Source organism: Aquarana catesbeiana, linkage group LG12, assembly GCF_042186555.1.
Source record: "Aquarana catesbeiana isolate 2022-GZ linkage group LG12, ASM4218655v1, whole genome shotgun sequence".
NCBI lineage: Eukaryota > Metazoa > Chordata > Amphibia > Anura > Ranidae > Aquarana > Aquarana catesbeiana.
In genome coordinates, this window is record NC_133335.1 from 26,226,384 (window position 1) to 26,238,869 (window position 12,486).

The window sequence follows — 12,486 nt, forward strand, 5'->3', positions numbered from 1 at the left end:
ACTTAGGTGAGGTTTACAAAGTTGAATGAAATTGGTTAACCATGCCAAGAGCTAACTTAGGTACTACATAGAGAAGCCTTTTTCAATCTTTTTACCCTAAGAGAACACTTGAAATCATTTTCAGGTTCCAGGGAACCCTCGCTAAAACTAATTCATTTGGGGTCAATAGGGGAATGTCTGTTACATTGGTGGTCAGTGGGAAGAATGTCCTTTACATTGGTGGTCAGTAGAAAGAATGTCCCTTACATTGGTGGTCAGTGGGAAGAATGTCCCTTACATTGGAGGTCAGTGGGAAGAATGTCTCTTACATTGGAGGTCAGTGGGAAGAATGTCCCTAACATTGGAGGTCAGTGGGAAGAATGTCTCTTACATTGGTGGTCAGTGAAAAGAATGTCCCTTTCATTTGTGGTCAGTGGATAGAATGTTCCTTACAGTGGTAGTCAGAATGTCCCTTTTCATTGGTGGTCAGTTGGAAGAATGTTCATTTCATTGGAAGTGAGTGGAAAGAATGTCTCTAACATTGGAGGTCAATGGAGAGAATGTCTCTTTCATTGGTGGTCAGTTGGAGGAATGTTTTTTTACATTGGTGGTCAGTGGAAAGATTGTCCCTTACATTGGAGGTCCATGGGAAGAATGTCCCTTTCATTGGTGGTCAGTGGGAAGACTGTCCCTTACACTGGAGGTCATTGGATAGAATGACCCTTACAGTGGTGGTTAGTGGGAAGAATATCCCTTATATTGGTGATCAGTGGGAAGAATGTTCCTTACATTTCTGGTCAGTGGGAAGAATGTCCCTTACATTGGTTATCCTTGAGAAGAATGTCCCTTACATTGGTGGACAGTGGGAAGGATGTCCCTTAAATTGGTGGTGGCCCCAGAACTATGTAGGTATCATCAGATGGGAGGTCAATCACAGTTCAAGGAACCTCTAGAAACCTCTGGAGAAAACCTAGGATTCCTCTGAACCCTGTTTGAGAATGGCTGCCTTGTGGAGTCCCACAGTAGTGCCCACATTGACTAGATTATTGGTCTGTTTGGCTCAATGAGGGTGCAAAATTTGGTACCCCTAATGCTTATCATAGACATGGCTGGCATTCGCTGTACCTGAATTCTGCTATTTAGCCAAGTCAGAGAGGAGAACAGAAGGGTTCTCAGCTAAGCAAAGGGAGAAAATCCAGTGCATATTTTTGTTTTTGAAAGGTGTGTATTTATGAATTTTCCATAAAAAACACAACATTAAACAATGCAGTAAAATAAAATTAAATGAATTAAAAATAAAATAAAATGACAAAAGGCACCAGTGAGATATTTTAGAAGACCAAACACATCCATTTAAGCCTAAATGGCTAGAAACTAGGAAATACAGTGCGTATTTCAACAAAACTCATCCCCCACTGCCCAAATTAAGAGAAGGTTGCAGCGGCTCTACATTGTTTATGAGGTGGACATGTGTGGCCAAATCCGTGTCCTCTCCAGATTTACTCATATTATCTATGGTATATCGTTGCTACACCACTTTTGCAATTTTCTCCTGTTGAAGTCCAGCCAGCTTTTTGTATGAGATATGGCACCCCCTGCAAAGTTCTTAGGGTTAGTGTACTGGAAGTTTGACCATTTGCTGAGGAACTTAAATTGTCAATTCAGTGTTTTCTATTACAACACTGGAGGTGATGATTTAAGGCTTACCCTTCTACAGAGCAGTCACTGCATTGCAGTAGCCTTATCCTAGTATCTCCAGAGCACAAGCAGGTAAGGCTCTGCAGTAAAGTTTTCCATAATCCTTGTAATTCATAGTCATTGATTTTCTCTCTGCACAGCTGGGATGCTCTCACGTTCCTCCATACAGAGGTCTATTATTATTACTGAGAAAAAGACGCAACCTTCAGTAATGAAGCTCTGATTTGATTGCTGTCAGGTCCCTGTATAGCAATAGATCGCAGGTTGCCATGGAGAAGTATTGTCACACACCCTCCTTCACCCAACCCCATTGTCACCCTCCTCCACTGCTGGTCCTTTGTGTTGTAATCCGCCTGCGTGCAGAGGAGGGAGTATGTGAATGCAAGTTTATTAGAACAACAAGGAGCCTTATTCATTTATCACAAGGGGGAAAGTAAAAACTTTATATAACCAGTTTAATAAACTTTATCCGGCGTTAGAGGAGGGATTTGTCCTCTGTCCTTCCAATCACCAACCCCACTGAGACTTTATGAGGGATAACACCGGTCTATGGTGCTTGCTAACGCTTAAAGGATCAGTCCATCCAAAAGTGATATTTTTGTTGTAGGTGGAGCCTGGCGGGCTGAGTCAGCCCCTGGCTTCCTATAGAGCAGAGGTTCTCAACCTCGGTCCTCAAGTACCCCCCAACAGGCCATGTTTGCAGGTTTTGCTTTATCTTGCACAGGGGCTTTAAATCAGAGTCAACGGCTTGGTATTTTGGACAGCTATTTTTACCTAAGAGACATTCCCAAATCATGGCCTGTTGGGGGTACTTGAGGACTGAGGTAGAGAACCACTACTATAGAGCTCGGATCCTCCAACAGAGAGCCTTCCCTACCAAGATTCCCAACTCTGTTTCGGAACTCCTTGGAGTTTTGGATGTCCCCTCCCACCTTTGTGTGTCACAGCTCCTCCCACTTAATTCTCAATACTATAAAATAAAAATCCATCAGGGGTGGTGGGAATCCCTCGTAATAGGCATAGCAGGGTACTCAGCAACGGTAGAGGTTGTTCAGGTGTTTTAAAGAGGAGCTACACCCCAACCTTGAATATTAAAATAAAGACACCATTAAAAATGTTGCAAAAATAGATATGTGTTGTTAAATGCAGGCTATCTTTTACATTAGCGTTTTTCAACTGCGGCCCTTTGCTTGCCTTTATCTGGCCCTTGGGGCACCGTTCCATCCCCTTACATCAACAATGGGGCACTATTCCTCCTACTCAGGCCATCAAAGGGGCACTATTCCTTTCTTTGACACCAATGGTGGGGCACAATTCCCTCCACCGACACCAACGATGGGGCACAACTCCTTCCATTGACACTAACGAAAGGGCAGTATTCCTTCCATTGATACCAATGATGGCCCACTAGTCCTCCAACTGACATCATCAAAAAGGCACAATTCCTCCAACTGACACCAATAAGAGGGCATAATTCCTCCCACTGAATCCAACCAAAGGGCAAAATTCCTCTCACTGACACCAATGAAAGGGCAAAATCCCTCTCACTGACACCAATATAAGGGCAAAATCCCTCTCACTGACACCAATGAAATGGCAAAATCCCTCTCACTGACACCAATATAAGGGCAAAATCCCTCTCACTGACAACAATAAAAGGGCAAAATCCCCCTCACTGACACCAATATAAGGGCAAAATCCCTCTCACTGACAACAATAAAAGGGCAAAATCCCTCTCACTGACACCAATATAAGGGCAAAATCCCTCTCACTGACACCAATGAAATGGCAAAATCCCTCTCACTGACACCAATATAAGGGCAAAATCCCTCTCACTGACAACAATAAAAGGGCAAAATCCCTCTCACTGACACCAATATAAGGGCAAAATCCCTCTCACTGACACCAATGAAAGGGCAAAATCCCTCTCACTGACACCAATATAAGGGCAAAATCTCTCTCACTGACACCAATGAAAGTGCAAAATTCCTCCCACTGACAGCCAACAAGGCAGAATTCCTTCCATTGACACCAACAATGGGGCACTTTTCCTTGCACTGACACAAATGATGGGGCGCTAGTCCTCCCACTATCACCAAAGATAGGGCATTGTTTACTCAGATCATTTATGCCAGATCATTTTCTACTCCTGCTGGCCACAGTGTGGTCCCCCTAAAGTCTGAAAGAGAGGAAATTGGCCCTTTGTTTAGAAAGTTTGGAGACAAAACAATAAGAATGATTGAAATAGAAAGTTTGGAGACCTTTGGTTTACATGGATACTTTTAACTTTCAAAAACCTTGCTCATATCCTGGCAGCCATTTGCGATAAGGGCAGAGAAATATCAGTTCCTTTAATCCCTGCTGATGCTCCAGAAGTTCTCGCGCCTGCACACTCAATGCTGTAGCCAAGGAACTATATTGTTTACATGTGGCCATTGCGTGTAAAAAAAACATTTTGTAATCTTCCTTTATTCCACTTCCGTATTTCTTGCCTAGGCAAGCATGACATCACTGGTACTGCCGGCTAGCTCCTGGGATATGAACGTTATTTACCCAGAAGTCCTCAGGCAACTTCAAGAGTCCTGGGTACGAAGGCGCCAGTTTGGCGGCACCTGCACATTCACCACTCTACCCACAGAATTGTATTTACACATTAAGTTACAATGGCCATGTGTAAAATACAGTAATTCCCCAGCTTACAGCGCTTAGAGGCCAGACGTGGGATTGAAAGCACATGCATGGGATTGGTGGCACTTTTTCAATTCTCTTCCTGCACAGTTATATATACACATTGGATACAATGGTAATGTTAAACAATATAACTCCCCAGCTAGAGAGCTGAATGCGCTGGTGCGGGATTGGCGACACATGCACATGATTGGCAACACCTGTACATTCAGATCTCTACCCACAGAATCATATATACACATTAGATACAAAGGTAATGTGTAAACCTTATAATTCCTTATAAAGCCTTATAATTCCCCAGCTGTAATGTTGAGTGTGCAGGCGTGGGATTGCATACAAGGGATTTGGGGGTACAGGCACATGATTGACAACACATGCAAGGGATTGGGGACACAGGCACAGGATTGACAACACATGCAAGGGATTGGGGGCACAGGATTGACAACACATGCAAGGGATTGGGGGCACAAGCACAGGATTGACAACACATGCAAGGGATTGGGGACACAGGCACAGGATTGACAACACATGCAAGGGATTGGGGGTACAGGCACAGGATTGACAACACATGCAAAGGATTGGGGACACAGGCACAGGATTGACAACACATGCAAGGGATTGGGGGCACAGGCACAGGATTGACAACACATGCAAGGGATTGGGGGCACAGGCACAGGATTGACAACACATGCAACGGATTGGGGACACAGGCACAGGATTGACAACACATGCAAGGGATTGGGGGCACAGGCACAGGATTGGCAGCATATGCAAGTGATTGAGAGCACAAGATTGGCAGCACATTATTATTATTATTATACAGGATTTATATAGCGCCAACAGTTTACGCAGCGCTTTACAATGTAAAAGGGAGTCAATATAAAATGGAGCACCTGCAAGGGATTGGGGGCACAGGATTGGCAGCACATGCAAGGGATTGGGGGCACAGGACTGGCAGCACATGCAAGGGATTGGGGGCACAGGATTGGCAGCACATGCAAGTGATTGGGGGCATAGGCACAGGATTGACAGCACATGCAAGGGATTGTGGGTACTGGCACAGGATTGGCAGAACATGCACGTTCAGCTCTCTATCCACAGAATCATATATCCCCATGGGATAAAATGGTGATGTGTAAACAATATAACTAATGGGCTAGAGCGCACCCAGCACTCTTGGAGTTGCCTGTAAACTTTTGGCCTATATGACATTCATATCCCAGGAGTCTGTGGGCAGTACCAGGGACATCTCGTCCTAGGCAAAAAATACGAAAGAAAGATGTATATTTATATTTCCTCAGAAAATACTGTTAAATGAGGGTGTGAAAAATAAAATGAGGATGAAGGTCCGCTTTTACTTTCCAGCGTCTACTAAACACTGACATGTCAGCTCTGGATGGACCAAGCCTTAGACACACCATGAGCAGACTGTGTGGGAATCGTCTGTATTCTGCCTCAGTCTCACTAAGCGTATGGCGCCCTTTAAATTGACCCTGAATTGTTTAACCAGAAGAGTGCTGTTTGTGTTACTGCAGGGGGTCCTGCGGGATGCTGCAGTAATAACACTTTCCAAAATATCCCGGCCTCCACTTTCAATGGCTGCCCCCGACAGATGGTCCTATTACATGGACTGACACTCTCCTGCTTCCATTATGGCTTCAAGGGACCGTTTCCAGATGCCGCTGAAAGAAAAAGACTTGGTGTGTTCACAATGAACTTGAGCTCTCCGCAGCTCTCACACAGTAGTCTGGGCAGCCAACCTGATGGTTGCCACCAGAGTCATTCGGGAAAGGCACGTCTGTTCTCAGCCCATCTTTTCTGTTGGATCACTGGGGAAAATTCACATCTGTTCTCGCTCTGTCCTCTCTATTGGGTCATTTGGGAAATACGTGTGTACTTGGCCCGTCCTCTTTATCGGGTCATTTGGGAAAGTTGCATCTGTTCTTGGCACATCCTTTCAGGTAATTTGGGAAATATGTTTGTACTCGGCCTGTCTTCTCTATGGGGTCATGTGGGAAAGCCCCATCTGTTCTTGGCCATCCTTTCTTTTGGGTCATTCAGGGAAAAAGTCTGTACTTGGCCCGTCCTCTCTAAGGGGGTCATGTGGGAAAGTCCCATCTGTTCCTGGCCATCCTTTCTATCGGGTCATGCGGGAAAAAAGTCTGTACTTGGCCCGTCCTTCTCTATCGGGTCATTTGGGAAAGATGTCTGTACTTGGCCCGTCCTTCTCTATCGGGTCAATTGGGAAAGATGTCTGTACTTGGCCCATCCTCTCTAAGGGGTCATGTGGGAAAGTCTCATCTGTTCTTGGCCATCCTTTCTATCAGGTCATTCTGGAAAAAAGTCTGTACTTGGCCCGTCCTTCTCTATCGGGTCATTTGGGAAAGACGTCTGTACTTGGCCCGTCCTTCTCTATCGGGTCATTTGGGAAAGACGTCTGTACTCGGCCCGTCCTCTCTAAGGGGTCATATGGGAAAGTCCCTGCTGTTCTTGGCCATCCTTTCTATCGGGTCATTCGGGAAAAAAGTCTGTACTCAGCCCGTCCTTCTCTATCGGGTCATTTGGGAAAGACGTCTATACTGGGCCCGTCCTCTCTAAGGGGTCATGTGGAAAAGTCACATCAGTACTCCGCCCATACTTTCTATTGGGTAATTCAGAAAATACGTCTGTACTCAGCCCGCCCTCTCTATCGGGTCATTTGGGAAATATATCTGCACTTGGCCCTTCCTCTCATTTGAGAAATATGTCTGTACTTGTCAGCCCGTCCTCTCTATCGGGTCATTTGGGAAATATGTCTGTACTCAGCCGGTCCTATTATTGGGTCATTCGGGAAATACGTCTATTCTTGACCTGTCCTTTCTATCAGGTTCATTCAGGAAATATACGTGCATTCGGCCCGTCCTTCTATGGGATCATTCGGGAAATACGTCTTTACTAGGCCCATCCTTCCTATCGGGTCATTCAGGAAATAAGTCTGTTCTCGGCCCATCCTCTTTATCGGGTCATTTGGGAAAGAGGCGTCTGTTTCCAGGCCGCCCTCTCTATCGGGTCATTAGAGAAAGTCATGTCTGTCCTCGGCCCATCCTCTTTGTCCTGTCATTTGGGAAATACGTCTGTACTCAGGCCCGTCCTCTCTCTCTCCGGTCATTTGGGAAATGCATCTGTACTCAGGCCCTCCAGATGAAGCCACGTGGATGGTGGCGTAACGCGTAGAGGTAGAGCCTGGCGGTGACGTGCGTGAGACCTGTTGGATTTTAAATCTGTTATATGCTGGTTTTGTTTATTGAAATACATGTGAGTTTAATAGCTGAAGTTGGGTGGGTGAGGTTTATTCCATTTAACACCTGGTACTGCACTGTTGGAGGCACGTTATATTTTTGCATGACAGCCTGGAGTTGCTTGTGATCATCACGGAGGCAACCTTGAAAGGAGAAGTATACGAGGTGCAAAGCGTGTTTGATCCCTGCAGGACATTGGTGGGAACCATTTAAAGATCAGTGTGGAGCCTTTTTCCTGATGGGAATTATCATTAGTTGTGAGCGAGTTTGACCCTTTCAGGGTCTGAGAGGGAGGTGAGCAGCCATTTCACCTGGTGAAGGGAGCACTAGTCACAGATTGTTGGTTTATCTGAGAAGCACTTTTTTCCTCACAGTGGAATTTGAAGCACACTCTATATAAGAAGATGTTGTGTTCCAATTAACTTTCATATATATTTGATATTGGACTTTTCAGTTTTTTCAGCACATGCGTTTATTGCACATCAATATTGGATTTATTTACATTTTTTACTTGAGAAGCACTTTTTTCTCACAGTGTAATTTGAAACACATTCTATAATAAGAAGATTTTTTGTTGCAGTCAACTTTTATACATTTACTATTGGATCGTATGTTTATTCAGCACGTGCGTTTATTGTATATTATTGGATTTATGTATATTATTGGATGTATTATTTGTCAGATTGCAGCAGCCCTATCACATTTTTTAGATATACATCTGTACTCGGTCTGTCCTCTTTGTGGTGACACTTGGGAAATACGTCTTAACTCGGCTCGTCCTTGCTATCATGTCATTTGGGAAAGTCAAATCTGTACTTGGCCCGTCCTTTCTGTCGGATCATTCGGGAGTCCCTTTCCTTCATGAAATGAGAGAATTGATTCAGATTTGGGTGCTATTACATCCTTAACTTTGTCCTCTGAACTTTTTTTTTTTGTTTGTTAGGATTGATGGCCCAGCAGGGGATGTTTGGTCCATTTGCTGGATGATGTAACCCCGTCTGTCTGGCCAGCCGCCTGTTGTCACTTTATATTTTTAGAATCCTGTCACCTGGGCTTATTCATGAGGTCAAAATTACAATCTCGTTGTTTTCATCATGGGAACTGTTTGCTCCTGACAGTTTTGGTTGTATAAAAAAAGTGCGGTGGACAAATTCTTGAGTGATCGCTGCATAATTTATTACAAGGATTTAAATGGTGCTGAGAATTTAAGCAGTGCTTTACATATTGCACATTCACATCAGTCCCTGCCCCCAGGGGGCAATCTGTGGTCCCTATCTCACATGCAAAGCCCTCAAGGTTCAATCTATGGTCCCTATCGCACATGCAAAGCCCTCAAGGAGCAATCTAAGGTCCCTATCGCACATGGAAAGCCCTCAAGGAGCAAACTAAGGTCCCTATCGCACATACAAAGCCTTCAAGGAGCAATCTAAGGTCCCTATCGCACATTCAAAGCCCTCAAGGAGACATCTAAGGTCCCTATCTCACATGCAAAACCCGCAAGGCGCAATCTAAGGTCCCTATCGCACATGCAAAGCCCTCAAGGAGCAATCTAAGGTCCCTTTCGCACATGCAAAGCCCTCAAGGAGCAATCTAAGGTCCCTTTCGCACATGCAAAGCCCTCAAGGAGCAATCTAAGGTCCCTTTCCCACATGCAAAGCCCTAAAGGAGCAAACTAAGGTCCCTATCTCGCATGGAAAGCCCTCAAGGAGCAATCTAAGGTCCATATCTAAAGCCCTCGAGCAATCTGAGGTCCCTATCGCACATGCAAAGCCCTCAAGGAGACATCCAAGGTCCCTATCGCACATACAAAGCCCTCAAGGCGCAATCTAAGCTCCCTATCTCACATGCAAAGCCCTCAAGGAGCAATCTAAGGTCCCTATCTCACATGCAAAGCCCTCAAGGCGCAATCTAAGGTCCCTATCGGTCATGCAAAGCCCTCAAGGAGCAATCTAAGGTCCCTATCGCACATGCAAAGCCCTCAAGGAGCAATCTAAGGTCCCCATCTAAAACCCTCAAGCAATCTAAGGTCGCTATCGCACATGCAAAGCGCTCAAGGAGACATCTAAGGTCCCTATCTCACATGCAAAGCCCTCAAGGCGCAATCTAAGTTCCCTATCGCACATGCAAAGCCCTCAAGATGCAATCTAAGCTCCCTATCTCACATGCAAAGCCCTTAAGGAGCAATCTAAGGTCCCTATCTCACATGCAAAGCCCTCAAGGCGCAATCTAAGGTCCCTATCTCACATGCAAAGCCCTCAATGAGCAATATAAGGCCCCTTTCTCACATGCAAAGCCCTCAAGGCGCAATCTAAGGTCCCTATCGCGCATGCAAAGCCCTCAAGGAGCAATCTAAGGTCCCTATCTCACATGTAAAGCCCTCAAGACGCAATCTAAGGTCCCTATCGCACATGCAAAGACATAATGGGGCCAATTTAAGTTTCTCTTGTCTGGGTGCCACTGGCCGCTTGTGGTTAAATCCAGTGGCAGATCACAAGTTTGACTGCAGAGAACAGGGTGATTGGTGCTCTGGGGATAGCAGAGAGGAGCCTCAAGACTCTCTGCAGTTCGAATACATACAGCCATCCTCCCTTTTGAATTATTCTGCAGACCGGTGCCCTCCATGTGCAGGAAAAAAAAATCTGAAAAATGACAATTCATTAAACCTGAAAGAATAGAATGGCATAGCAGACCAGTTCCTGCGGCTGCCATCTTTGCCTTTTTGGAAACGGTTCTTCTCCTCGCAGAGAGAGAGAGTCTTTGTGTCCATCGGAATGCGGGGCACGGAAGGTCAGGGAACCTGAAGACCGATACATCTTTAATGAGTTTTAATTTTCCATCGTAATACGGTTGTTCTCATTTGTCAGCGCTAAGCCTTATGTAATAGGATTTGTAGAGATCTCTGCATGGGCCAGGGGTGTCGGACGGAGGGATGTAAGGTGCAGGTAGCTTTCACATCATTTGAAACGATTCATTACAGGTCAAGTTTGATGTCGTCATCTGTTTGATGTTGTCTCGTTGCAAACCCAGCCGGCTTAAAGGGAATCTTTTTCACCCTACTTCCCTTATCTGTTAGAAAGTTATTTGTTCTGAAATACTGGCTGTTCATATAGATCTTCCTGCCCTTGGCAGGCGGCTTGTTCAACTAAAGAACTGCTGGTTGTAAAAAGGCAGGCGGTCAAAAAAAAGAAAAATCAGAAAGACAGAATTCCAACGGATAATGAGCATCTTTGCAAACAGGATGAGGCGAAGCAGAGGGAAGATAAGGGGCAACTGTTGTCCTACCCCCCTATGGATAGGAAACATGGGCACATAAAAACAACAATATACATGCAAAACGCACAATGATGTCATCCTATGCAGCTATGTCATCTCGCTTGCTTGAGGCCTGCATGCATTGAAAGCCCCATATTGCAGACTGCCGGATGGGGTTATTTGGGGCCTCGTTGCAGATGCTCTTTAATTACCCGGCTCAGTCTGGCGCTCAGCACGTGCCGCGGCTTTGTCTAACGGTCTTGCATGACAGAGGATTCCCCCCGGGCTTTTACAGCTCCAGGATGGAAATGTGCGCAGACAATGAGCCGGTTTGGATGCTTTGTTGTACCGCGGGGAATTGTTTTGTGGGCCTCCATATACACACCACCTCCCCGTGTCTGCAGCGACATCTGTCCGCTGCGCTAAAACCTCACAGTCGCTGCAAAGGCAAAGCAGCAAGTCCTCCCACCTCTGTTTAACCCATTGGAAGATTTTGTTCGCTTTTGACAAAATTGCTATCATTTCTTCCTGTTCTTCGATTCGACCTTTCAGTAAACTATACTGAATCTTTCAATTTGTTGTCCGCGTTCAACTTCACAGTCAACTCTTGCGGGGTGGTAGATTGCTCAGTTTCTGGATACGACTTGCGATGTGCGATTCTTGGTGGAATTTGACAGGATTGCCACGTGTATGGCCAGCTTTAGGGTTTATATGTTTTTTATTTTTATCATAAAAATCCATAAGAACAAACCAGCGCACTTCGGTTCTTAGGGCCTCCCTCATCGGGGAGAACTGCACGTTCTCAGGGGTTATTATGATGAGTAAGTTTCACCTTCTCAGAACACCAGTGACTGAAATGTAGCAGGAGGTCAATGCAGGGCTGGCCCAAGACATTGTGCTGCCTGGGTCCAAGAATGAAATGCTGCCCCCCCTCCCAAAAAAAAAAACCAACCCACCAAAAGGCCCCCACATCCATTATTTTAAAGCATGATAATTAACTAAAATTACATTTATCAGGAAGTCAGATTTACATGCAACAGCAACTTGTCTATATGCAAAATTAAATGGCATACCATTATGTTCAATTCCAAGGGATGGGATAGGGCAGTATAGGGGCAGGCTGGGGTAGTATATAGACAGGCTAGGGTAGTATAGGGGCAGGCTGGGGTAGTATAGGGGCAGGCTAGGGTAGTATAGGTACAGGCTAGGGTAGTATATGGAAAGGCTAGAGTAGAATATGGACAGGCTAAGGCATTATCCGGGTGGGCTAGAGGCAGGCAGGCGGAGCAGCTTGGGGGGCAGGTATCATGACACGCAAAACTGCTGGAAAAAAAAATCTTGGCTGTCAATTTGCTGAGGGGCAGAGAGAAGAGAAGGAGAGGCGGCCATGGTTTAATTTGCTGCCCCTCTCAAAGTGCTGCCTGGGTCCAATGGACCCACTGGGCCCCGTGGTAGGGCCGGCCCTGGATCACTGGTAATCCATTAGGCTTTTTTCATATCTGCAGTGGATCGCTTTTCAGAGGGGCACTACTTCATTTAAGTTGCCGAATGTCAATTTTTACATTGCGAGACAGTGCCGCAACTGTGAGCT

At 45.5% G+C, this 12,486-nt stretch overlaps 1 protein-coding gene across 5 annotated transcripts in view; it reads left to right on the forward strand.

The window, feature by feature from the left end:
• Positions 1–12,486, forward strand: part of NKAIN4 (sodium/potassium transporting ATPase interacting 4) — an 80,774-nt gene that overhangs the window by 28,028 nt on the left and 40,260 nt on the right. The gene's annotated exons all lie outside the window — the stretch shown is intronic.